The following is a 26,540-nucleotide window of genomic DNA, read 5'->3' as shown; positions in this document are numbered from 1 at the left end:
CAGGCTGCAGTGCAATGGAGTGATCTTGGCTCACTGCAGCCTCCACCTCCTGGGTTCAAGAGATTCTCCTGCCTCAGCCTCCAGAGTAGCTGGGAATGCAGGCATCCACCACCACACCCAGCTAAATTTTTTCTTTTTTTTTTTGTATTTTTAGTAGACACGGGGGGTTGTCATGTTGACCAGGCTGGTCTTGAACTCCTGACCTCAGGTGATCCACCCGCCTCCCAAAGTGCTGGGATTATGGGTGTGAGCCACTGCCCTCAGTCCTCCAGACCATATTTAGAGATATTTTGACTTACAGGACTCTGCCACTTCTCTACCCTTGAAGGGGCAGGGAAGAGATTTGAGTTCTTTACTTGGATCCTGCAGTATCTAGTCCCTGCATGTTTTTCACGTGTCATCCCAGGCCCCTCCTTCCCTACTCCTGGCACCCTCATCTGCTCACAGTTCGTTGACCCCTTCTCCAGTGGTTTCTGGCCTGAGAGCCTTTGCAATGCTGTATAGCTTCTGCCTGGAACAGTCTTTACTGTGCATTTTGCCTCAATTAACTATCCCTTGCTTTTTTTTGAGACGGAATCTCTGTCACCCAGGCTGGAGTGTAGTGGTACTATCTCAGCTCACTACAACCTCCGCCTCCCGAGTTGAAGCGATTCTCCTGTCTCAGCTTCTCGAGTAGCTGGGACTACAGGCATGCGCCACCATGCCTGGCTAATTTTTGTATTTTTAGTAGAGACAGAATTTCTCCATGTTGGCCAGGCTGGTCTTGAACTCCTGACCTCAAGTGATTCACCCGCCTCGGCCTCCCAAAGTGTTGGGATTACAGGCGTGAGCCACCGCGCCCAGCCTGTCCCTTGCCTTTAATTGTCAAGTAAGCATTATCTCCTCTTGAAGGGTTTTTTTGGCGCTGTATATGAAGAAACTGTTAGCACCTTATTTGTTTACATAAGACCACTTAACTGTTTGTCTTTCTCTCCTGGTGGGTTTGAAGCTCTGTGAGGGCAGGGAGCTTGTTCCTGGTTGTGTATCTTCAGTGCCTAGTATGTAGAGGCACTCAATAACTACTTGTTGACTAATCCACATTTTTATCTTCGTTAGTATCTGTGTTGTTGGATTGTGGCTCTGCACAACTCTTTTTTTAACTGAGACAGAGTTTCGCTGTTGTTGCCCAGGCTGGAGTGCAGTGAAGCGATCTCGGCTCACTGCAACCTCCGCCTCACAGGTTCAAGCAGTTTTCCTGCCTCAGCCTCCCAAGTAGCTGGGATTACAGGTGTGTGCCGCCACACCTGGTTAATTTTGTATTTTTTTAGTAGAGACAGGGTTTCACAATGGTGGTCAGACTGGTCTCAAACTCCTGACCTCAGGTGATCCACCTGCCTCGGCCTCCCAAAGTCCTGGGATTACAGGTGTGAGCCACTGTGCCTGGCAGCTCTGCCCAACTCTTGCCCTTTGTATGTATTGTTGCCTCTTCCAGAAACCCCCTTTCTCATGTCAACTTGGCAGATTCCTTCTTGTCCTTTACTACTTCTTTTTTTTTTTTTTTTTTTTTTTTTTTAAACGGAGTCTCGCTCTGTCGCCCAGGCTGGAGTGCAGTGGCCGGATCTCAGCTCACTGCAAGCTCCGCCTCCCGGGTTCACGCCATTCTCCTGCCTCAGCCTCCTAAGTAGCTGGGACTACAGGCGCCCGCCACCTCGCCTGGCTAGTTTTTTGTATTTTTTTAGTAGAGACGGGGTTTCACCGGGTTAGCCAGGATGGTCTCGATCTCCTGACCTCGTGATCCGCCCGTCTCGGCCTCCCAAAGTGCTGGGATTACAGGGTTGAGCCACCGCGCCCGGCCCTTTACTACTTCTTGAAGCATTTCTTTGACTTCTGAGACAGTGATGGTTCAACAGAGACAGCACTGTTTCCTCTTTAATAGGCTTTTTTTTTTTTTTTTTTTTTGATAGAGTCTCACTCTGTTGCCCAGGCTGGAGCACAGTGGTGTGATCTTGGCTTACTGCAACCTTCGCCTCCCGAGTTCAAGCAGTTCTCATGTCTTAGCCGCCCAAGTAACTGGAATTACAGATGTGTGCCACCACACCCGGCTAATTTTTGTATTTTTAGTGAACATGGGTTTTACCATGTTGGCCAGGCTGGTCTCGATTTCCTGAGCGCAGGTGATCTACCTGCTTTGGCCTCCCAAAGTGCTGGGATTACAGTCATGAGCCAGCACACCTAGCATTCTAATAGGCTTTTCAACCGTATGTTGTGATTTCACCTGTGTAAGAGATAAGATAGTAGTGCCTTTCTTTTACAGGTGACAACCCAGAGGCTCTAAGAAAGGGGTCCCCAACCCTAGTCTGTGGCTCATTAGGAACAGGTTGCACAGCAGGAGGTAAGTGGTGGGCGAGTGAGCAAAGCTTCATCTGTATTTTTACAATCATCACTCGCATTGCTGCTGGAGCTCTGCCTCCTGTCAGATCAATGGCAGTGTTAGAATCTCTTAGGAGCAGGAGCTCTGTTGTGACCTGAGGAAGTGAGGGATCTAGGTTGCATGCTCCTTATGAGAATCTAATGCCTGATGATCTGTCACTGTCTCCCATTTCATCTAATTGCAAGAAAACAAGCTCAGGGCTCCCACTGGTTGTACGTTATGGTGAGTTGTATAATTATTTTATTATATATTACAACATCATAATAATAAAGTGCACAGTAAATGTAATGTACTTGAATCATCCTAAGACCATTCCCTCCCCTTTGTCCATGGAAAAATTGTCTTTCATGAAACGGGTTCCTGATGCCAAAAAGGTTGGGGCATGGCTACTCTAAGAGATTAATTAACTTGGAAATGGCAGAACTGATATTTGAACCCCGATGTATCTAAGGAGCCCTCATTTCTGCCTCACTATGCTCCCTCTAAGAAAACCAGTGTGCATACCTAGGCAACAAACCTGCATGTTCTGCACATGTATCCCAGAACTTAAAGTATAATTTAAAAAAAAAAAAATCAATTTACCATAAAAAAAAGAGAAAACCAGTCAGCAGACTGAGAGACACTGAAGTGAAAGAGGTGCTTTAAAAAAAAATTAGTTGGGTAATAAAACTTAAAAAAAAAATTTCTGGCCAGGTGTGGTGGCTCATGCCTGTAATCCCAGCATTTTGGGAGGCCGAGGCGGGCAGATCACCTGGGGTCAGGAGTTCAAGACCAGCCTGGCCAACATGGTGAAACCCCGTCTCTACTACAAATACAAAAATTAGCCGGGCATGGTGGCAGACGCCTGTAATCCCAGCTACTCAGGAGGCTGAGGCAGGAGAATCACTTGAACCTGGGAGGTGGAGATTGCAGTGAGCCAAGATCATGCCATTGCACTCCAGCCTGGGAGACAAGAGCAAGACTTTGTCTCAAAAAAAAATTTCTGCAGAGTCCGGGCACGGTGGCTTACACCTGTACTTAACACCTGTAATTGCAGCACTTTGGTAGGCTGACGCAGGCGATCACTTGAGGCCAAGAGTTCCAGACCATCCTGGCCCACATGGCAAAACACTCTCTCTACAAAAAATACAAAAATTAGCTGGGTGCAGTGCCGCGTGCCTGTAGTCCCAGCTACTTGGGAGGCTGAGGCAGGAGAATTGGTTGAACCTGGGAGGTAAAGGTTGCTTGAACCCAAGAGGTGGAGGTTAACTGTAGCCTGGGTGACAGAGTGAGACTCAATTTCCTCAGAGTTAAACACAATAAAATGAATACTTTTGACAAGCCATTGATAAAGACAGCAGAGTGTAAAGAGTGACCATAGCATTGAAAGGATGATGTGTATTTCATGTATTTCCTTGATCGTATCCACGATTCCTTGTGGTACTGATAAAGCCAACACATACAGCCTAGTAGAAATAAGCTTGGCCAGGTGCGTTGGCTGACACCTGTAATCCCAGCACTTTGGGATGCCAGGACAGCAGAGGTGGTGCCACTGTACTCTAGGCTGGGCGACAGAGCGAGACCCCATCTCAAAAGAAGAAGAAAAAAAAAAAGAAATGAGCTGAGGTGAAAATGTTACTCAAGTCAAACCAAAGAAAATATCAATCATTAACTCAGTTTTCCTGGAGGATATATAAAGAGTGAAATCTGAACTTTTTTTTTTTTTTGGAGTCAGGGTCTAGCTAGCACTGTCACCCAGGCTGGAGTGCAGTGGTGCAGTCTCCACTCACTGCAGCCTCAACCTCCCAAGCGGCAGTGATCCTCTCACCTCACCCTCCCATGTAGCTAGGACTGCAGGCTTGAGCCACCATGCCTGGCTAATTTCTTTTTTTGCAGAGGTGGGATCTATGTTGCCCAGTTGGTCTTGAACTGGGCTCAAGCAGTCCTCTCGCCTCGGCCTCTCAAAGTGCTGGGATTACAGGCATGAGCCACCATGCCTGGCCTGAACATATTTGTTGAGGGAAAAGCTGTGCGAAATTGATCTGCAAAGTCCTTAATATGTTTTGCTTTAAAAATACATTTTACTGGCCGGCCATGATGGCTCACGCCTGTAATCCCAGCCTTTTGAAGGCTGAGGCGGGCAGATCACGAGGTCAAGAGGTCAAGACCATCCTGGCCAACATGGTGAAATCCTGTCTCTACTAAAAATACAAAAAATTAGCTGGGTGTGGTGGCACTCACCTGTAGTCCCAGCTACTCGGGAGGCTGAGGCAGGAGAATTGCTTGAACTTGAGGTGGAGGTTGCAGTGAGCCGAGATTGTGCCACTACACTTCAGCCTGGCCACAGAGCAAGACTCCCTCTAAAAAAACCAAAAAAAACCCAAGAAAACCTTTTTACTGGCTGGGTGCGGTGGCTCATGCCTATAATCCCAAAATTTTGGGAGGCCGAGGCCGGTGAATCACTTGAGGTCAAGAGTTCAAGACCAGCCTGGCCAACGTGGTGAAACCCCATCTCTACTAAAAATACAGTAATTAGCTGGACGTGGTGGTGCATGCCTGTAATCCCAGCTACTTGGGAGGCTGAAGCAAGAGAGTTGCTGGAACCTGGGAGGCGGAGGTTGCAGTGAGCCGAGATCATCCCATTGCACTCCAGCCCGGGCAACAGAGCAAGATCCTGTCTCAAAAAAAAAAAAAAAAAAAAAAAAAGGATGGATGATTGGTTGCAGGAAAAAGAAAGATTGCACAGATATACACAAACACACTGGTATGGAACAATCTCCAAGATCTGTCATTAAGAGAAAACTAACGTGCAGAATAGTTTTTATGGCTAGTGTACTAGTGTTAGCATTTGTATGTAAAAAGAGGAGAAACTTTGTATACTTGTTATATACCCATACTGTTTCTGAAAGTTTTCTTTTTTCTTCTTTCTTTTTTTTTTTTCAATAGTTATGGGGTTTTGCCATGTTGCCCAGGCTGGTCTAGAACACGTGAACTCAAGCAATCCACCTGCCTTGGCCTCCCAAAGTGCTGGGATTATAGGCATGAGCACCATGCCTGGCCTTTTTGTTTTTTAATATCCTTCTCTGTTGCTGAATTTTTTTTTTTCCCCATATGAACATTACCTTTTTAAAAAGAGTAATTGTGAGCTGGGCACGATGGCTTATACCTGTAATCCTAGCACTTTGGGAGGCTGAGGCGGGTGGATCACCTCGTCAGGAGTTCAAGACCAGCCTGCCCAACATGGCAAAACCCAGTCGCTACTAAAAATACAAAAAAAATTAGCTGGGTGAGGTGGCGCACACCTATAATCCCAGCTACTTGGGAGGCTGAGACAGGAGAATCACTTGAACCCAGGAGGTGAAGGTTGCAGTGGCAGGGAGCTGAGATCGTGCCACTGCACTCCAGCCTATGTGACAGAGCAAGACTCCATCTCAAAAAAAAAAAAGCAGTTGTGGTAAAAAACACACACATAAAATTTACCTTCTTAACCATTTTTAAGTGTATGAGAAATTGTAAAAAACAAACATAAAATTTGCCATTTTAACCATTTTTAAGTCTTTACGTTTTAGTAGTCTTAGGTATATTCACATTTTGTGCAACAGATCTCCAGAACTTCTTCATCTTGTAAAACTGAAACTCTGTACCCATTAAACAACAACTCTACTTGCCCTACCTCTCCTTTCTCTCTGGTACCACCATTCTACTTTCTGTTTCTATGAATTTGAATACTTCACTACCTCATATAAATAGAGTCATACAGTATTTTTGTGTGTGTGATGGGCTTATTTTACTTAGCATGTGTTAGGGTTCATCCATGTTATAGCATGTGATAGGATTTCTTTCCAGTTTAAGGCCGAATAATATTCCATTTTATGTATGCATCATAGTTTAGCCATTCTTCATCAATACATTGCCTTTTGAAATATTTTATTTTTTAATTTTAAATTTTTTTGTAGAGACAGAGTCTTCTTGCTATGTTGCCCAGGCTGGTCTTGAACTCCTCGCCTCAAGCAATCCTCCTGTCTTGGCCTCCCAAGTGTCAGGATTACAGGCATGTGCTATCACACCCAACCTGATACACTGCCTTTATAAAATTTTTTTTCTTTATTCTAAAAAACAAAAAAACCAAAACTGGATACATGTGTTGAACGTGCAGGTTTGTTACATAGGTGTATGTGTGCCATGGTGGTTTGCTGCACCTATTGACCTGTCCTCTAAGTTCCCTCCCCTCACCCCCCACCTCCCACCCCCCAGCAGCCCTGGTGTGTGTTATTCCCCTCTCTGTGTCCATGTGTTCCCAATGTTCAGCTCCCACTTATGAGTGAGAACATGTGGTGGTTGGTATTATGTTCCTGTGTTAGTTTGCTGAGGATGATGACTTCCAGCTATATCCATGCCCCTGCAAAAGGACGTGATCTCATTCCTTTTTATGGCTGCATAGTATTCCATGGTGTATGTGTTACCATATTTTCTTTATCTAGTCTATCATTGATGGGCATTTGTGTTGGTTCCATGTCTTTGCTATTGTAAATAGTGCTGCAATAAACACACATGTGCACGTGTCTTTTTCTTTTTTTTGAGACAGAGTCTTGCTCTGTTGCCCAGTGGCGTTCAGAGTTCAGTGGTGCGATCTCTGCTCACTGCAGCCTCTGCCTCCCGGGTTCCAGTGATTCTCCTGCCTCAGCCTCCTGAGTAGCTGGAATTACAGGCGTGCGCCACCATGCCTGGCTAATTTTCATATTTTTAATAGAGACAGGGTTTCACCATGTTGGCCAGGCTGGTCTCAGACTCCTGACCTCAGGTGATCCACCTGTCTCGGCCTCCCAAAGTGCTGAAATTATAGGCGTGAGCCACCTCGCCTGTCCTGAATACTTTTTAAAACTACTTTGCTTCACCTTATAAATGTGATCCTGAAAAGTTGGGTATAAACATTGTATGTATATGTGTGTATGTATGTATGTATGATACAGGGATAGTTTGAGGGGTGGTTAAATCATATCTTAGTTAACTTTAGAGCAAAGAGGAGACTCCTTTTTGCCTTGTGAATGGTCCCCAACTTTATGTCTCAGATGTTTGTATTGGAGATTTTTCTTGAAGTAAAATATCACTCTACTAGGAATGGAACCAAAAAGGGGAGATGTGGTTATTTGAAATTGAAGATAGCTATATATACCAGGACATCCCACCATTTGTCTTATTTTACATACTTTTCCATTTGTTTTACCAGCATCTCTTTTTTTTTTTTTTTTTTTTGAGACGGAGTCTTGCTCTGTGCCCCAGGCTGGAGTGCAGTGGCGCGATCTCGGCTCACTGCAAGCTCCGCCTCCCGGGTTTACGCCATTCTCCTGCCTCAGCCTCCCGAGTAACTGGGACTACAGGCGCCTGCCACCACGCCCGGCTAATTTTCTTGTATTTTTAGTAGAGACGGGGTTTCACTGTGTTAGCCAGGATGGTCTCGATCTCCTGACCTCGTGATCCGCCCGTCTCGGCCTCCCAAAGTGCTGGGATTACAGGCTTGAGCCACCGCGCCCGGCCCACCAGCATCTCTTTTTTCCTGTTCCATGCACTAGAAATCTTGGAGCCCTCTTATTTATTTATTTTTTTTATTTTTTTGAGACGAAGTCTCACTCTGTCACCCAGGCTGTAGTGCAGTGGCACGATACCAGCTCACTGCAACCTCCATCTCCCAGGTTCAAGCGATTCTCCTGCCTCAGCCTCCCGAGTAGCTGGGATTACAGGCGCCTGCCACCACGCCTGGCTAATTTTTGTATATTTAGTAGAGGCGAGGTTTCACCATTTTGGCCAGGCTGATCTTGAACTCCTGACCTTGTGATCCACCCACCTCAGCTTCCCAAAGTGCTGGGATTACAGGCATGAACCACTGTGCCCGGCGGGTCCTCTTATTTTTATAACATGCTTCGTATGTGTTGATTTTGTTTTCCCTAATGGAGTAAATTTTTGAAGGCAGGAGGCATCTTATATCCTGTAGTGATGAGCATAATATGAGTTGTTCAATAAATACATATTTGGCAGAGATGAAAGTGGAGAGAGAAAGAGGTTCCTCTGCTGAAGAAGTGTGATTACTTTTGGTTTTTTCTACCTCATGTGGTACCCATTTCTAGCAGGAAATTTCTTCCACTTGCAGACCAAGTGTGTTGGGGACTTGAGATGTGTACATGAGTGTTTGTGATGTTTCCTGCTGAAAGCACAGGTAAGAGAGCTGGAGCCAGATTGGAGCCTGAAGAATCTGACTTGATAGTATGTACACTTCTGTGATAACCCTGAGGAGAGAATCTCAGGTTTCTATCCTCTGCTTAACATCAAGCCTGAATATTTAACTATCGGCAGGGCAGCTGGACCTGACTGTACTTTTGGTGTCTTAAATTCAGTAGCACGTAGTCGGAATATTTGATAAAAGTGATTTTGCTTTTTTTGTCAGTAGTATATGAAAGCACTTAACACAGAGCCTGGCTTATAGTTGTTGTCCAAAAGGTGACAGAGAGTATGTGAGAAATGTTTTGAAGTAGTTGAGTCTTCCCCTGGGTGCCCTGCCTCCACTCATGTGCCTGTACCCCCCCTACCCCAGGCTAAACATACAGGCAACAACAATGTGGATTTCGCCTTTGGGAAGTTTCCAGTTCCTTGTTTGTGGCTTTATGGTCAAACAAGAAGTGTAGTCTGCTCCTACATATCTAAGAGCAGATAGATCTGAACCCTGGCTACCCTCACCCAAGACTGGAAATGTTTGAATCAAACTAACATGTCTGGTCACTCTAGGCAGCTTTCTTGGTAGGGACTTAGTCTCTTACTGGGGAAATCTGTGAATCTCTGGGGTAAGTGGGCAAGGTGGTAAATATGGGGGGTTGAGCATGAATTAACTTAGCCAGGATAGCTTGTGAGTACAGGCATGGATGAGAGGACAGGGTAGGGGCCAAAAACGGTTTGACTCTGTCATTTCTGCTCATAGAAAGATACAGGCCTTGTGTACCAAGGGTAGAGCTCTGGCTTCCTGTGGCCTGTCACCTCCATATGATGAGCCAGGCTTGCTCCCAGCTGTCCCTGCAGGGCATCTTGGGTTTAGTAGGGGATAAAATAGAGAATCTGAGTCAGGTAGCCTTGCTTCAAATCCTGCAGGTGTGCAGGGAGGAGTTGTGCTTCCCAGGACCTGTTTCCTATGTGTTGAAATAAGAGGAATCCCATCCAGATTCTGTAGAGGTTTCCTTCCATCCTTTTTATGTACGTTTTTCATACTGTCACTGGCCTGGCTTCTGGGAAGAAGAGAGAAAGGATGAGAGAGAGAAAGAACTTGAGGGGGGGGTGTAGATTTGCTGTTCTTAAATTATTTCTGGAGCAAAGTATAAGTATTGGGAGGAGGATCAGTGAATGGATGTGTGAACAAACATACTGCTTATCCTGTTGCCTGGCACTCAGCCTGGACCCTTACTCAGTATTAATCTTGTTAGATGTTGGTCCACTCTCCCAGTTGGAATATGAGCATATATATACATGTAATTTTATATCAGTGGAGTCATACCTTGTTACTGTCTTATCATCTTTTTTCACTTGATTTCACTTGATTGAGGACATTTTCATGTCAATAAATACAGAATAAAGGGCTGAATTATTGTTCAGTGAGTGGATATATCATACTGCTATTATTCTCTAATATTTAATCCATTTGTTTTATCTGTTATCAGTGGGGTCTTCTTTGACTCCCTTAACAAGATAACAATCCCCCTTTCTTCCCTATCTCTCTTCCCTTCTGTATTTTTCTCTATAGCATTTAGCATCACCTGATATATACTCTTCTCATTTATTTGCTTATTGCCTAACTTCCCTCCATTAGAATATAAGCTCCATGAAGACGGGGATTTTTATTTTAAAGATTGTTTTGTTATGCTAGAATCAGGCAGCATCCCATTCTGTATCATAGAATGAGTGTTTCTCCCCCTTTTTTTGGAGACAGGGTCTCGCTCTGTCACCCACACTAGAGTGCAGTGGCGTGATCTCGACTCACTGCAACTTCCATCTCCTGAGTTTAAGTGATCCTCTTACCTCAGCCTCTCAAGTAATTGGGACTACAGGCATGTGCTGCTTCACCCAGCTATTTTAAAAAATGTTTTCTAACGATGGGGGTCTCACTGTGTGGCCCAGGTTGGTCTCAAACTCCTAGGTTCAAGCAATCCTCCCTCCTCAGCCTCTCAAAGTGCTGGGATTACAGGCGTCAACCACCATGCCTGGCCCTTTTTTCTTTTATCCATGCTCTATACCTGGTATTGAGAACAGTTCCTGGTACATCATTGATGCTCAATAAATATTTGTTGAGTGAATGAATTTGTTGGACATTTGGTATACTTACTGGGCTTTTTATTTGCAATATTTTGATTATTGTGAGCATTCTGTGATAAACACTTGATATATACATCTCTACATGCTTGTGCACTATCTCTTCAGGATAAATTCCAAGAAATTCACCTGCTGAGTTAAATGGTATGCATATTTTAAATGTCAATTCATGGAGCCAAACTACCCTTAAGAATGTAAACTTATATTAGCAGCACATGAGATTGCCAGTTTTCCCATGCTTTTGATAACATTGGGTGTTGTATTTTTTGTCTTCTTCATCTAACAGGTAAGACATGGTCTTGTACCACAGTGGTTAAGAATGTGACTTTGGAGCCAGCCTGCTAGGGGATGAATTCTGACTCAGCCATTTACTAACTGGGTGACCTTAGGTAAGTCATTTACCTTCTCTGTTCTTCAATTTCATCGTGGTAAAGTAGGCATAATGATAGCACCTGTTTTATAGGGTTATTGTGAGGTAATGATAGCACTTATTTTAGAGGGTTATTGTGAAGAATAAATCCAAGTAAAATGCTTAGAATAAATAGTAACTGAAACATAGCACTCAATAAGTATGATTTAATTTTCATTTATTTGAATATTAAAGGTTGAATTTTCAGATGTATTTTGGACCTTTCTATTTTTTCTTTAAATCAGTTATGACTTTTGAATTTTTTTTTTTTTTTTCTCTTAGAGAGGAAGGGTCTTGGTTTGTTGTCTAGGCTGGAGTGCAGTGGTGCAATCATAGCTAACTGTAGCCTTGAACTCCTGGGCTCAAGAGATCTTCCTACCTCAGCCTCGTGAGCAGCTGGGACTACAGGTGCCTGCTGCCACACCCGGCTAATTTTTTATTTTTTTTAGAGATGGGTTCTTGCAGCCCAGACTGATCTTGAACTTTAGACTGAAGTGCTCCTCCCGCCTTGGGCTCCCAAAGCATTGGGGGTTACAGGTGTGAAGCACTGCACCTTGCCTGCACATTTTTTCCAATAATTTTTTTTTATTTGTAAGATTTAACATGTCGACTATCATATATAATACAGAATTGTTCCCATTTTGTCATTTCCTTTCAGCTTTGTTTATGCAACTTTTTTTCTGTATGCAAATTTCACATTTTTAGGTAGTCAGAAAATCTCTTCCCTTATTATTTTTTCTGCTACTAGACCAATGTTTAGAAAAAGCATGCTTCCCCACCTCAAAATTATAAAAATAGTTACTTGTTCTTTTTGAGTACTCTGTGTGTTTAAATCTTTTATCTTTAAATTTAAATCTTTGATCCATCTGGTATTTATTTTGATATGAAGAGAGTGGTTGGAATCTGGCTTTATTTCTTTTTTCTTTTCTCTTTTCTTTTTTTTTGACGACGTCTCACTCACTGTTGTCCAGGCTGGAGTGCAGTGGCATGTTCTCGGCTCACCACAACCTCTGCTTCCCGGGTTCAAGCGATTCTCCTGCCTCAGCCTTGCAAGTACCTGGGACTACAGGCACGTGCCACCATTCCAGGCTAACTTTTGTATTTTTAGTAGAGACTGGGTTTCACTATGTTGGCCAGGCTGGTCTCGAACTTCTGACCTTGTGATCTGCCTGCCTCGGCCTCCGAAAGTGCTGGGATTACAGGCCTGAGCCACCGCGTCCCGCCTTATATGTTTTTTCCAGTTTGGGTAGCTGTCCCAAATTCATTCATTAAAGAAGGAGAAGTAAGAGCAGGAGCCTTTAATCTGTTCTCCTCTTCCCTAATTTGAAAGTGGCTTGTTATTTTGAATATCACATCCTCAGAAATAGCAAATCTCCATCTCAGAGAATGGATTTAATGTTTGGATACAGCCAAAGGTCATTTCATTACCAAACCATGGGGTGAATATACCATGTAAAACAGTTTGGGATCAGAACTCACAGTCTGAATTGTAAGTTACGAGACTGCTGTCTCTCTGCTGCAGCTTCTTGGCTGGCTCTGAAGGCTCTTCCAAGGCAGATCCTAACAAGGGAATGCTTTGAAGGGCCATTGTTCATTTGGAATGATAAAAGTCTATGTTGTTCAAAAAACAAGTGCTTGTAGCAGGTATTTTTTCACTCCAACCTGAGAATATTGCTAGGATATTGATAAGGGGTACTGAATGGTAATAAACATGTGCTCTAGCTCTGCCCTAATCTGCTTATTTCAGAACTCTAGTTTCATTCAGTTTCTTGCCTCTGACTCAAAATGGAGGGAGGGTGATTCTTACATAACAGAACACACCTACATACCCTTTTGGCAACAGCTACCTGCCAGAGATGTTGAAGAAGAGTAGCCAACCTTTACACAACACATATTGTGTGCCAGTCATGGTCCTAAGTATAATACCTTACATGTATAAACTTCTTAGGAGGTTGGTGCTCTGTACCGAATTGAATAGTATCCCCCAAAATTCATGTTGCCCCAGAACCTATGAATGTGATCTTACTTGGAAATACGGTCCTTGCACATATAATCAAGTTGAGATGAAGTTTAACTGGAAAGTCCTAGTCTAGTGACTGGTGTTGTCATAAGAAGAGAGAGACACAGAGGGAAGATGGCCACATGAAGATGGAGGCAGAGATTGCAGTTATGCTGCTGCTAGCTAAGGAATGGCTGCAGCCCTCCAAGGATTGCCAGCGACCACCAGAAACTAGAAGAGACAAGGAAGGATTCTTCCCTAGGGCCTTCAGAGGGAGCATGGCCCTACTGACACCTGGATTTCAGACTTGTAGCTTCCTGAACTGCGAGAGAATAAATTTCTGTTGTTTTAAGCCATGTAGTTTGTGGTAATTTTATGGCAGTCCTAGGTAATTAAAGTACACTCTTACTATCTTCATTTTCAGATAAAGGAAACTGAGGCCCAGAGAAGTCAAACACTTTGAGATCTCTGTAGGCCCCTACTGTGCTGGCTGTGCATAGATTCTATACCTCCTGCTGTTGCTGTTGTTGGCTCTCCACCTTTACCATGGCCATCACGTTTTGACCGTGTTGGAGCTGAGCTGCTGGAATGACTCATTTTTCTTTTTTCTTTTCTTTTCTTTTTTTTTTTTGAGACAGAGTTTCACACTGTCGCCCAGGCTGGAGTGCAGTGGCGCGATCTCAGCTCACTGCAACCTCTGCCTCCCGGGTTCACGCCATTCTCCTGCCTCGGCCTCCCGATGGGACTACAGGTGCCTGCCACCATGCCCAGCTTTTTTAGTGGAGATGGGGTTTCAACGTGTTAGCCAGGATGGTCTCAATCTCCTGACTTCGTGATCCACCCACCTCGGCCTCCCAAAGTGCTGGGATTACAGGGGTGAGTGACTCTGCTCGGCCCCCTTTTTTTTTTTTTGGAGACAGAGTCTCGTTCTGTCACCAGGCTGGAGTGCTGTGGCGCAATCTCGGCTCACTGCAACCTCCGCCTCCCGGGTTTAAGCAATTCTCCTGCCTTGGCCTCTTGAGTAGCTGGGATTACAGGCACACGCCGCCACGCCCACCTAAGTTTTGTATTTTTAGTAGAGATGGCATTTCACTGTGTTGGCCACGATGGTCTCGATCTCTTGACCTTGTGATCCACCTGCCTCAGCCTCCCAAAGTGCTGGGATTACAGGCATGAGCCACCACACCTGGCCTGTGACTCATTTTTCTAACACATCAGGCCATAGCCTTTCTTCATGTCTTGCCTGCTTCATACTGTAAATCAGAAACTCCTCTCACGAGGCTTCTGACTGTAGCCTGACCATCTCACCCGATCTCTTCTTCAATCCCTCTTCCCTGCTCCCCTTTATTTTCCCTCTCCTATTGTGTCTTTATTTTTACTTTTCGTGCAGTGTCAGAGAAGTGTAGTGACAATGTTGGGGGAGGATCCCCCAGCTGCCTCTGGCATTTGGTTTTGTACTTCCCACTTCTGGCGTGGTATACCTTCTAGAATTTCTGTCAGTAGACAATTCAAATCTTGTGTTTTTCTTTGGAGCTTTCAAGATCTTGCACATAGCTTATAGTTACATGGCTGTGAACAGAGAAGGGGCAGTTTCATGGTGGCATTGGCTGTGAGGGCACTTATATTGATGAATTCAACCTACCACAGTGGCTGTCTCCCCTGTCAAAGTGAGTGAGGGGATGAGACCATTTTCTGAACCAGCTCATCTCCCTGAATAACTTCTTGCCTGCCCCTGGGCTTTTCTATTGGCATTTCATTGCTGGCTGTGGAATCTTGCCTCTTTTCCAATAAGACTTTTGGCTTTAGATTCTGTTCTTGTTCTTACCCACTCTCACTAAACTGAACTCCGGGAACCACATCTCTTTTGTTTGCTGCTGCATCCCAGGACTGAGCAAAGGCCTGATACTTACTAATCCCTCAAGAAATATTTATTGAATGAAGAAATGAATATTGACCTGGAAAGTTCAAACTCTTGGCTTTCCTTGCTTGTTCCTGAAGTTAGAGGCCAGATTAAGAATTTGTTTAACAGTCTTAAGCAATAGAAAAATTATGATGTCCCTCATACTTTCATCCCTCAGTATGTATTTTAAAAACAGTGTAAATGCAAAATAAGTATAAAGAAACCTAGCAAAATGTAAAGAAAATGCAGCAAAATTCTGATTTTTACCATGGTTACCACTTTGATAAATATAAAATAACTTAAAATATTTGTTGTTGTTCTTGTTTTGCCAGTTCCCTGAGCACATGCTGTTGAGTAATCCTGCCTGGACCAGTCCTTCCCTCACCCTAGACTTCACCTTCAGTTCCCCTTTATACCACCTGCTGAAGCTGCCAGCCAGCCTTTTCCACCACCCTCCCTCCCCCAAGGGTGTTTGGCTTCTCAGACCCTAGCCTGAGCTAGTGCCCTTGGCTCACTAGGGTCTTGCCAGGAAAGTCAAAGGAGAACATACATACTGCCAAAGAGTACCTAATAATGAGAATTCCCATGCTGAATTGTGATTTATAGTCAGCATAGCACATGTGTCACATGATTATGCTTAGGCTGATTTTAGCCCGAATAATCTGCTTCTGTGATCCTGTATGTGGAAAACCTAGAAATTTCTCTGTGATCCTCCTTCCTGGATCACTAAGAGACAAGTCAAGACATAAGTTCATTGTACCACTTGTATTAATCTGGGCCTCGTTGAGACCATTTAAAAAAGATGTGATGCTAGAAGTAAGGTCCAGGCCTCCCACACACAGTTTCAAGGCTGTGACCATAGTCAAATCCTGTTGCTTGAGTCCAAAGAGTTTAAAATAGTGTTGGAAACCTCCTAGGGAAAACAAAAAAACAACACCATAACTTCCTGGGTAAGGAAGTGACATGTGCTGACTAGAGCAGGAGGGGTAGCCAAGGCTCCAAGTTCTATTCTGGACCTGCTGTTGATTTGAGGTGTGACATTCAGCAATCTGAGCTGATGTTCTGTAGCTCGGATTGGTTTCTCATCTTCCGCAGAGAGAGTGAAAAGAGGCTGTGCTTGCAGTGGAAAAGGTGAATACTGGTCTCTTGTCCTTTAGGAGAGCCTCACCATTGCACATCCTGCCTCTCATTTGAATTTCCAGGCTTCTTTTTTAGAGTCTCGCTCTGTCGCCCAGCTTGGAGTGCAGTGGTGTGATCTTGGCTGACTGCAACCTCTGCCTCTGGGTTTAAGTGATTCTCTCACCTCAGCCTCCCAAGTAGCTGAAATTATAGGTGCGTGCCATCATGCCTGGCTAATTTTTGTTTTTTAATAGAGATGGGGTTTCACCATGTTGGCCAGGCTTGTCTCGAGCTCCTGACCTCAATTGATCCACCTGCCTCGGCCTCCCAACCAGGCTGCTTTTTTAAATGCAGAAATACCCCCCAACCCAGAGTTAGTGTAGAAACCCAGCAATGTTGTTTATGTTTTACTTGAATTCATTTCATCAGAATTGCATTCCTTTTAACAGTGTGATTAGATCATCTCTTGTAGGGGATGGCAGCTTCAATAGGATTTAGGAAAGAAAAGGAAGATTTGTGTGGGGCACACACATTGGCTTTGATAGCTTGAGGATACCAGGTACATGATAGTTTAGATGGATAACAAACTTGTGTCCGTTGAGAGCCAGGCATGTATTAGATGCTTTCATATATAATTTAATTGTAGTACAAACCAATAAAGTATTCCCATTTTTTGCACATGAGCAAGCTGAAAGTCAAAGAAGTTATATAACTTGTCCAAGGTCACACAGCTAATAAAAGGGCTGAGCTAAGATTTATTTCTCCTCAAGTCTGTACAACGCCAAAACCCATGCTGTTTTCACAGAGCTTTTCTGTCCCTGGTGAGATTTAGGAAAGGGTGAGAGAAAGAAGGGTGATGAGATGCCGTCTTTACCTACCTTGCGATTTTGCTTGTTGGTACGTGTTTAGCTAGAACATTCTGTTTATAGAGTACTAGATTCTATATATAGAGATGCTGCAACAACATATGTGGGAAAGATACCAATTGGCTGTAGGTGAGGATTTCAAGAAGTCTTTGTTCTTCATCACAGTGTAGGCCACACGTGTCAAAACACCAGTGGTAATTGGTTTACTACTAAAGTGGCTCTGTCCTATCATCTACATAAAATCTGTTGATGTGGCTCACAAAGTCAGCTGTGATGGGGCTAGAGGTGAGGGTGTGGTGTGTTATTGCATGTACTGGAGCTGGTGGCACCTGTTGTGTGACTGTTAACATTGAATGATTAGTGAGTGAGTAAGAGGTGTCTCGGCCAGGCGCGGTGGCTCACACCTGTAATCCCAGCACTTTGGGAGGCCGAGGCGGGCCGATTACCTGATGTCGGTACTTTGAGACGAGCCTGACTGGCATGGAGAAACCCTGTCACTACTAAAAATACAAAATTAGCTGGGCATGGTGGCTCATGTCTGTAATCCCAGCCACTTGGGAGGCTGTGGCAGGAGAATCGCCTGAACCCGGGAGGCAGTGGTTGCCATGAGCCGAGATCGTGTCATTGCACTCTAGCCTGGGCAACAAGAGTGAAACTCTGTCTCAAAAAACAAACAAAAAATTATGTGTGTCTCTTTTTTTCTTTTCCAAGGGAGACCAGATAGCAGTGGGTGCTGGCACACATTCAGGGATCCTGGCCCCTGGGCTAGCAGAAGAGATGGCTTGAAGGTGTCAGATGATGGAATACAAAGAGCTGGTCTGTCAAGTGGTATAATTTCAGGGCACCAAGAATGTGTCCTGCCCCTCAAAAACTTTCCCTGGCTGTTGGCTATTGCTTGGAATCCCACAATTGAAATTTCTTTTTCTTGATTTACATCTTTGAGACCCTGTTAAAAATGAAGAGACTCCAGGAAGGGTTTTGATTGTGAAACATCTTGGTCATGTTAAGTGGAAGTGTGAATGAGTTTATAAGATTGATTTCTGAGAACTAGCCTGAGGAAGGGATAGAGAGGAGAAGGCACTGTGCTCCTAGTTGTAGGGACAGGAAGGAGACACCAATGAGTTTGAGATAAAGGCCTTGAAGAGAGATGCTGGGTCCCTAAAGAAATACTTGGTTTAAAAAAAAAAAAAAAAAAGAAATACTTGGTTTCCTTCGCAGTTTTGTCTGAGAAAAAACAAGCAGCTGAGGGTGATGGTTATGGAGGCCCATGACCCCCAAAGAGGGTGTGCTGAGTAGACAGATTTCCCACCAGCGTGTTCGGCTGGAGGCACAGTGTTGTGTGGAGAGCTGCTGACAGCTAGAATGTAACTAGGAGTGCTGGACCTTTGGGTCTGTGGTTTACTGTGATGTCCTCAGACAAGACTGTCACAGATCTTAGAAGGGGGGAGGCACAGCTTCCGAGAAATGATGCAAAATGGTGGCGCAAAAAAGGCCACCAGTGGCAACAAGGGTAGGGCATTTCCTTCGTGGCTGGTGGTCACGGACAACTTCTGGTCTCAATTTCCCAATGAGCTATGCTAAGAGCTTTACCGGAAAGCAAAATAAGCCATGCCAGAAGCAGTGACAAAGCACTTGAGGTGTCCATGCAAAGGTACAGTTCCTCCTTGTGCACTAATTTTGTGGAGCCAAAATAACTGATCCAGAAGCTGTGAAGATAGTCCCTGTGATTAAGACATACAACTTTTTTTTTTTTTTTTTTTTTTTTTTTTTGAGACAGAGTCTCACTCTGCCACCCAGGCTGGAGTGCAGTAGAGCAATCTTGGCTCATTGCAACTTCCACCTCCTGGGTTCAAGTGATTCTCCTGCTTTAGCGTCCCAAGTAGCTGGGATTACAGGCACACACCACCACACTCAGGTAATTTTTGTATTTTTAGTAGAGATGGGGTTTCACCTTGTTGGCCAGGCTGGTCTTGAACTCCTGGCCTCAGGTGATACCCCCACCTTGGCCTCCCAAAGAAGGCATACGACTTTATTGGCCTGAGTTCTGCCAAACAGAGACCCTTCCTAGTTGACCTGGCGTCATCTTTCATTCACCAGTGTTCTCTAACTGCCTTTATGATTAGAATTCTCACAGCATTTTCTCCCCTAAGGGCATATTTTACAGAGGCAACTCAAATCTCAGTGCCTTTCTGAGCTCCTTACAATTGGGTTTATAGATGCCTCCACCCTGAGGTTCAATTTCACTGTTCGTATTCCTATCCTAAGTCTAGAGCACTTTATTTTTGATCCAGACTTTTGGCTTTACTGAGGACTCTTGGGTTGTAGCTAATTTTTTTGGACACATTTCCCTAGTGGGCAGCCTAGGAATGGCCTCTCCTCCCTATCCCCCAAGTTTGGCAAGGTCTGTACCTCCTACCTTAATGGAATCAGCACTACTCGAGATTTCTGAACCTCCCACACCATTTCCTCTCTTCTCAACCCCTGCAGCCTCATACATGAGGTCTAGTGGAAAGCAGGATCTGTTGATCACTAGGGTATTAGAACCAGTGTCTCCAGTAGGAAGGAACTCCTGGGCATGTGTTCTGTGCCCTGAATGACAGCTCTCTGCCTATCAGTTTCTACTTTCCCGCCATCTCACCTTTATTTTGACTTTTACCTAGAAATACAAGCGTTGTCTTGTTTCTCTGCCTGGACTTACTAACCCTGTCCAGGACTAAAGCCCTGCTGTCAGTCCCTCACCAGGGACTTTCCACCCTTCCCCTGGCCAGGTCACTTATCTGATACTAGAGCCTTTTCTTGCATCTAGGCTTTAGTAGGTAGAGTTCTGTCCATGCACAGATCTCCCTGTGTTGACCACCTTGAACTTTGCCATCTACTCTTTGGGCTAATTAGATGTCATGCTAGTCTGTCCCGCTGCCTTCTGGAACAAGGCTCTTAGCTTCGTTGAGCTCTTGCCCTGGATTTCATGTTAACTGTCCAGCTGCCTCCACCTCAAAAAGAGCTTTTAATATGCATTGTAAAACTCCAAAAGGGAAGTAGAATATGTAACATTTTTCAAACGTATTTAACTAGAGATTCATTTTTTTTTTTTCCTGAAGGAATATTTATTAAAATCTTACAGAATATGTGTTTGGTGGAGTACAGTTTTGGAAAGAGTGAATCTTTATTCCAAAGGAATGGACATCAAATGAAGTAATTCCAGATGAAGATAATGTTACTATTACCTTCATCTGAAATTCCAGATGAAGGTAATAATCACTATTTCCTGTGTGTCTGCAAAAGGATAGATAGCTGTCATCCACAATGGAACTCTGAAATGAGGAGGAAGGAAGAATTCTGCATTCTTTCTTCCACTTTGAATCATCTTCTCCATCCCAGTGGAAACAGGAAGTGGTAGATGCTATGGTGCCATCATGGCCATGGCCATCACTGGCTTCTGGATACAAGATAGGAGGGCTTCTCTGAGGCTCTCTTCCCTAGGTTGGACCTCTGTCAGAATTTCTCTAGAGCACTTCTGAGTACACTTCTGTCTACTCTGGGACTATATTCATCTCAGCATTAGTCTCAAGTCTTACTGCTAGTTCAGGATTTTGACGTTACACATGGGGATCAGTGCCAAATGGGAAGTAGCTCATTTTTATGGAATGGGTATGACATCAGTTTTCTACCTTCCCTATTAAATTTCTCTTCTATATCTTATGGGCAGTCTAGACTATATTTTTTTCAATCCTTGAATGGAGATAAGCTCATGCTCTGTGGGCAGGGTGGTGGTACAGGTGGTTTGCCATTTAAATCTGACTGGGTGGGTGACCAGGTACCAGGAATTGAAGCTGACATAGCTAGTAACCAAAGAGCAAGCCAGTTACTTCCCCTGCATGCCATTCCCAACCAGCACAGCTAGGGAAAGATCACCTGAAAGAAATCTCTAAGACTTCTGATGAAGAAATTACTGGGTCCTCTTGACATCCTCATATATGTGTCTTTATTGTCGTGAGTGAGATCTATTAGTTGGCTGATCTCAACTCAGATAGTTGGCTTAGCTAATCATAAGACAAACTAGATGGAAAGGCTCAGCTTTGACCGTGACATTAGATATGGATGGACCATGTCCTTAGGTATGTTCTTTGAACATCCAGTAAGCAGCATTCTGCATATACAAGCCCCACCCTTAGGGCCTTAGCCTGTGGCATTTGTCCATTTTTGCCACTTCTTCTGAAAGACCATGGTTTTAATTGAAGACCAGGGAGTCAGCTCGCTTATAGGAAAGTGGGAAGAGGGCTTGAAATGGGCCTTCAAAGATCTTCAGTAGAGCTTGTAGTTTCTTTGGTTTATAGGTATTTGCCACGTTATTTTATTTTGTTTTTGAGTCGGAGTCTCTGTCACTCAGGCTGTAATGCAGTGGCGCAATCTCGGCTCACTGAAACCTCCGCCTCCCGGGTTCAAGTGATTCTTCTGCTTCAGCCTCCCAAGTAGCTGGGATTACAGGTGCCTGCCAGTGTGCCCAGCTAATTTTTGTACTTTTAGTAGAGACGAGGTTTCACCGTCTTGGCCAGGCTGGTCTTGAACTTTTGACCTCATGATCCACCCGCCTCGGCCTCCCAAAGTGCTGGGATTATGGGCGTGAGCCACCGTGCCCAGCTGGTATTTGCTAAGTATTAATTGGCCTATAACTGGAAAACTTGTTAGCAGCTTTAGGAAGGCTGTTAGGGAAGGTCTTAGGTTGCAGTGAGCTGAGATCACGCCACTGCACTCCGGCCTGGGCAACAGAGCAAGACTCCATCTCAAAATAAATAAAAATTTTAAAAATGAATAAAGAGACAAAGTCTTGCTCTGTCACCCAGGCTAGAATGTGGTGGTGTGATCACAGTTCACTGCAGCCTCCAACTCCTGTGCTCAAGCAATCCTCCTGTCTCAGCCTCCCTGAGTAGCTGAGATTACATAGGTGGGTGCCACTATGCCCAACTGTCTCTACTCCCTCTATGTACTGTCTCTAGATGATGCCATCTATATTTATTGGTTCAGCTACCACTAATACATCAAGTACTTTAATACTATCATCTCCCACCTAGATTTCTCTCTCTTCTGAGTTTCTTACTCATAATAGCCAAACACTATTGGCATTGTAACCTGGATAGCTCTTAAGCATCTTAAACTCAACATGTCTCAAGCCAAATTATATTCTTCATCAAACCATTCTTTTTCCCCATTCCAAACCTCCTCCTCCTCCTCATTTCCTTGATTTAGAAGCATCACCAACTAGGGTCATTTATTAACATGCTTTAGCATCACTGTCTTCTATTCCCCCACTGGGAATTTAATAGGCTCCAGTTGTAAGATGTCTAGGATGTGGTTCGTTCTTTTTCTTATTCAAGAACAATTAAAGGTTAAGCTGAGATTCAGACTAAGTAAAATGGAAGTCCTGGAGAGGAAGCATCTGAGGGCTAGAACCTTGAGAGAAAACTTGAGAGTTGACTAAGGCCACCCTTAGGTGCAGTAGGGGCCACAAGACCTCTTTAGGAGCATGCAGAATGGAGAAGAGGTGGGCGGGGGGCGTATGATCCTCAGTTTGTTTCTTGTGCAAGCAAAGTAATTGGCACCTCCCCTGCTGGCTGTTTCTGTAAATCGCTATGGAACCTCATGTAATTTGGTTTAAGAGTCTAAGGATTCAGCATCCTAGTGTAACCCATCAGCTAGCAGGAGTCATCCTTCTCCTTAAAGTTTTGGCTTGAAATGTCATTCTTCAACTTACAGCAGGAATTGTCCTGATTCCTTCTTCAGATTGCTTCAAATTCCCAGGTGCTCTGATTTTGAGCTCTTGCTTCCACTGAATTTGTTCAGATTATGGATGGTTTACTAGATCAAGTACACTGTCATTGTTTCCATCCACATTGATACAGATGCAGAACTCACAGCTAAAGCCTTTATATGTGTTGCAGACTTTTATCAAAGGTTTGGGATAATGAAGAGAATTGAACATTGAACATAGCAACAAAGTAAGCAACTTGAATTCTAATACTGGTTATTCCTGTTCCTCAGAGTACTTTTGCCCATCCCTCCAGTAGGGATTTGTCATTACTCATATCACCCACATATGTTGGCCTTGTGTTTTTTGTTTTTTTGTTTTTTTTTTTCTGAGACGGAGTTTTGCTTTTGTTGCCCAGGCTGGAGTGCAATGGCACAATCTCGGCTCACCGCAACTTTTGCCTCCCAGGTTCAAGTGATGCTCCTACCTCAGCCTCCCAAGTAGCTGGGATTACAGACATGCACTACCACGCCTGGCTAATTTTTGTATTTTTGGTAGAGACAGGGTTTCTCCCTGTTGGTCAGGCTTGTCTCGAACTCCCAGCCTTGGGTGATCTGCCCACCTCGGCTTCCCAAAGTGCTGGGATTACAGGTGTGACCCACCTCGCCCTGCCAGCCTTGGTCTTTTATAATCTTATCTTTCTCTCCTCTGCAAACTCTCCTTAGCATATTACCACTAGAACTCCAAATACTTCTCTCATTCTATTTTGCAAGCAATTTAACTCTCTCAAACTCTTCATCCTAAAATCACTTCTGGGTTCACTTCTGTGTGTCCAGAGCCCACCAAGGGGAATAAAGAGCTTCATATGCCTTTTTTTTTTTTTTTTTTTTTTTTTTTGAGACATGGTTTTGTTCTGTTGCCAAGGCTGGAGTGAAGTGCTATGATGTGATCATAGCTCATTGTAACCTCAAACTCCTGGCCTCAGGCAATCCTCCCACCTTAGCCCCCTGAGTAACTAGCACTTACAGGTGCTCACCACCAGACCTGGCTATTTTTTTTTTTGTTTTTTAGTGACAGGGTCTTGGTATGTTGCCCAGGCTGGTCTCAAACTGGCCACTGGCCTCAAGCAATTCAACTTCCTTGGCCTCCCAAAGTGTTGGGAATACAAGCATGAGCCACTCTGTCCAGCCTTCATGAATATTTCTTTAGCTACACAAAGAATAATCTGTAGACCCTCTGATGTTTACTTTTGCATTATCTTCCCTCTTTTGAAGGTATTTCTTGTTTTGAATAGCACTTACTGCTTACCCTCATAATGGTTTTACATTGAAGGATCTATGGAGGAAAAATAGGAGGATATTCTAGGTAAAGGCAACAATAAAAGCAGCAACCTTCATAAAACCTGTTGTGGATAAATGAAAAACTAGTCCAACTGGGAAGAAGGATTCTTGTCAAGGAGGAGAGCTCAGAATAGATTAGAAAGTCCAGAAACAGACCTAGGTTTCAGCAGGGAAGAATAGTGTTAGGACAAATGATACAGGACAACTGGCTGACAAGAAAAAAAATTTCTGTCACCATGTAGCAAAATTAATTCTAGATGGATTACAAGTTTTTACATAAAAACTAAAGTAATAAATGTACTAGAAGATAATTTTTTTAAAAGTATGGCACTAAAGGCAGAAACTATAATGGAAAATATGTGATGAAATAGCTAAAAAAAGTAACAGCATAAGCAAAATTAAAAGTCGATGACAAACTGGTTAAAAACAATTTTCAGCATATCTCTAGTGTACACAGCTTTTACACATTAATAGGAAAAAAAGCAAATACCACAAAAAAATAGACCACAGTCATAGAAGAATGAAATCAAATGTGACTAACAAAGCATATAGAAAAGGCTATTTCAGCCAGGTGCAGTGGCTTCTGCCTGTAATCCCAACACTTTGGGAAGTTTCTACAAAAGTAGCCAGGAGTGGTGGTGCACACCTGTAGTCCCAGCAGTAGCTCAGGAGACTGAGGCACAAGAATGGCCTGAACGCAGGAGACGGAGGTTGCAGTGAGCTGAGATCACGCCACTGCCCTCCAGCGTGGGTGACAGAGCAAGAGTCTGTCTCAAAAAAAAAAAAAAAAAAAAAAAAAAAAAGGAAATAGGCTAGGTGCAGTGGCTCATCATTCCTGTAATCTCAGCACTTTGGGAGGTTGAGGCAGGCAGATTGCTTGAGCCCAGGAGTTTGAGGAGAACAGAGTAACAAGTCACTGATAATGCCAAGGTGTTTGTCTACACCAAAATTGGAAGGTTACCTGTCGTGATGGAAATGGGGCTAACTGGAAAGGGGAGCCACTCCTCTAGAAGGGGAAGATGGATTTGTTTCCTGGGGTTGAATTTGAAGAGCTAGAGGTACATCCAAGAGGAAGTGTTCTATAGGCTGGAGATTTCCATTTAGAGAAAAAAATTACTTCTAAAGTAGAAGCAGTAGGTGGGAGTGGAGACTCCCCTAGATTTGGCACCCTTGACAGGCTTGGAGGGGAGGTGGTATTTTGGTTCTTCCCTTCCTACTGGAAGTCTCCTTGAGAAACACTGGAGAGGAGTGTGTGGTCTCAATTAGAACCTAAAGAGTAGAGAGTGGGGAGAGGTAGGAGTGGGCAGTAATCATAAACAGCCACAACAGCATTTAAAAATTACTTCAGGCTGGGCGCAGTGGCTCATGCCTGTAATCCCAGCACTTTGGGAGGCTGAGGTGGGGGGATCCCTTGAGCCTAGGAGTTCGAGGCTGCAGTGAGCCATGATCATGCCACTGCACTCCAGCTTGGGTGACAGAGTGAGTCCCTGTCTCAGAAAAAAATAAAAATTACTTTACAAAGTGACATTATAGTGACTTAGGTAACAGAATCCTGTGTGTTTTGGATTATTACTTTTTTTTTGTTTTTTGTTTGTATGTACACTGATAGGTAACCTTCCAATTTTGGTGTAGACAAACACCTTGGTGTTATCAGTGATTTGTTACTCTGTTCTCCCTACCTGAGAGACTGTCAAATCAGCGCTTACTCTATAAAGTGTCTTAAGATTGATCCATTTCTTTATAATCCTACTGCCCACCCTAGTTGCTACCTTATTATTTCAGACTTGTATTGCCATTACAGCTTACTAACTGGTTTCTCTAATCTCATTTTCTGCTTCATTCATTTTGCATGCTACACCATAAAACCTGGGCTGATCACTGCTTTTATCACCACTATCTGTTCAAGAGCCTACAATGGCTCTTCATCACCAATCCCACCAAGGTAAAATAATTTTGTCTCGTTTCAGCCCACCCACCACGTTCAAGTAACAGTTGTCTCTTCTTCTGCCCACCTCTTCACTGCTCCTAGCTCCAGGCAGCAGCTTTTGCTCTGTCTGTCCCTCCTTGGAAAATTCATCTCTAAGAGACAGGGAGTGGAGAAATGAGGAATGAACTTTGAGGCTGAATATATCTGAGAATGCAGAATTAGGATTCAAACTCAGATATTCAGCCTCAAAGTTCATTTCTCATTTCTTTATTGAATTCTGGCTTCATTTCTTTGAAAGTAATACAGTAAAAGCATATTGACTTAGACCAGTGACAGAAGGGCTTTTTTGAGTTAGTTAAATGAGAAAAAAAATTTGTGAAGTCATTAGGTTTGTTTATTTTTGGAATTCCATGGTACCTCCACTTGTGTATTCGCTAGCTGATAGAGATCCTGAGAGGAGCTGCTTTAATGAGTAGAAAATCAGGAGTCCCTTAAGTCACTT

General features: G+C 43.9%; 1 protein-coding gene across 36 annotated transcripts in view; it reads left to right on the top strand.

The window, feature by feature from the left end:
* The window catches only part of ASPRV1 (aspartic peptidase retroviral like 1), a 147,334-nt gene that overhangs the window by 27,305 nt on the left and 93,489 nt on the right, over positions 1 to 26,540 (top strand). For 18 of the 36 annotated variants that reach the window (XR_012095353.1, XR_005243408.2, XR_012095344.1 and 15 more), the window contains 3 exons: positions 2,294 to 2,371; positions 11,022 to 11,124; positions 12,116 to 13,495. The gene's annotated coding sequence lies outside the window, so the exon portion shown is untranslated. Of the gene's footprint in view, positions 1 to 2,293; positions 2,372 to 8,534; positions 8,601 to 11,021; positions 11,125 to 12,115; positions 13,496 to 26,540 lie in introns of those variants that run through there. The other 18 variants (XR_005243409.2, XR_005243398.2, XR_012095355.1 and 15 more) reach the window with 6 other exon arrangements.

This window comes from Chlorocebus sabaeus, chromosome 14, assembly GCF_047675955.1.
Source record: "Chlorocebus sabaeus isolate Y175 chromosome 14, mChlSab1.0.hap1, whole genome shotgun sequence".
NCBI classification, from domain to species: Eukaryota; Metazoa; Chordata; class Mammalia; order Primates; family Cercopithecidae; genus Chlorocebus; species Chlorocebus sabaeus.
This window is presented reverse-complemented; position numbering and strand designations above follow the sequence as displayed.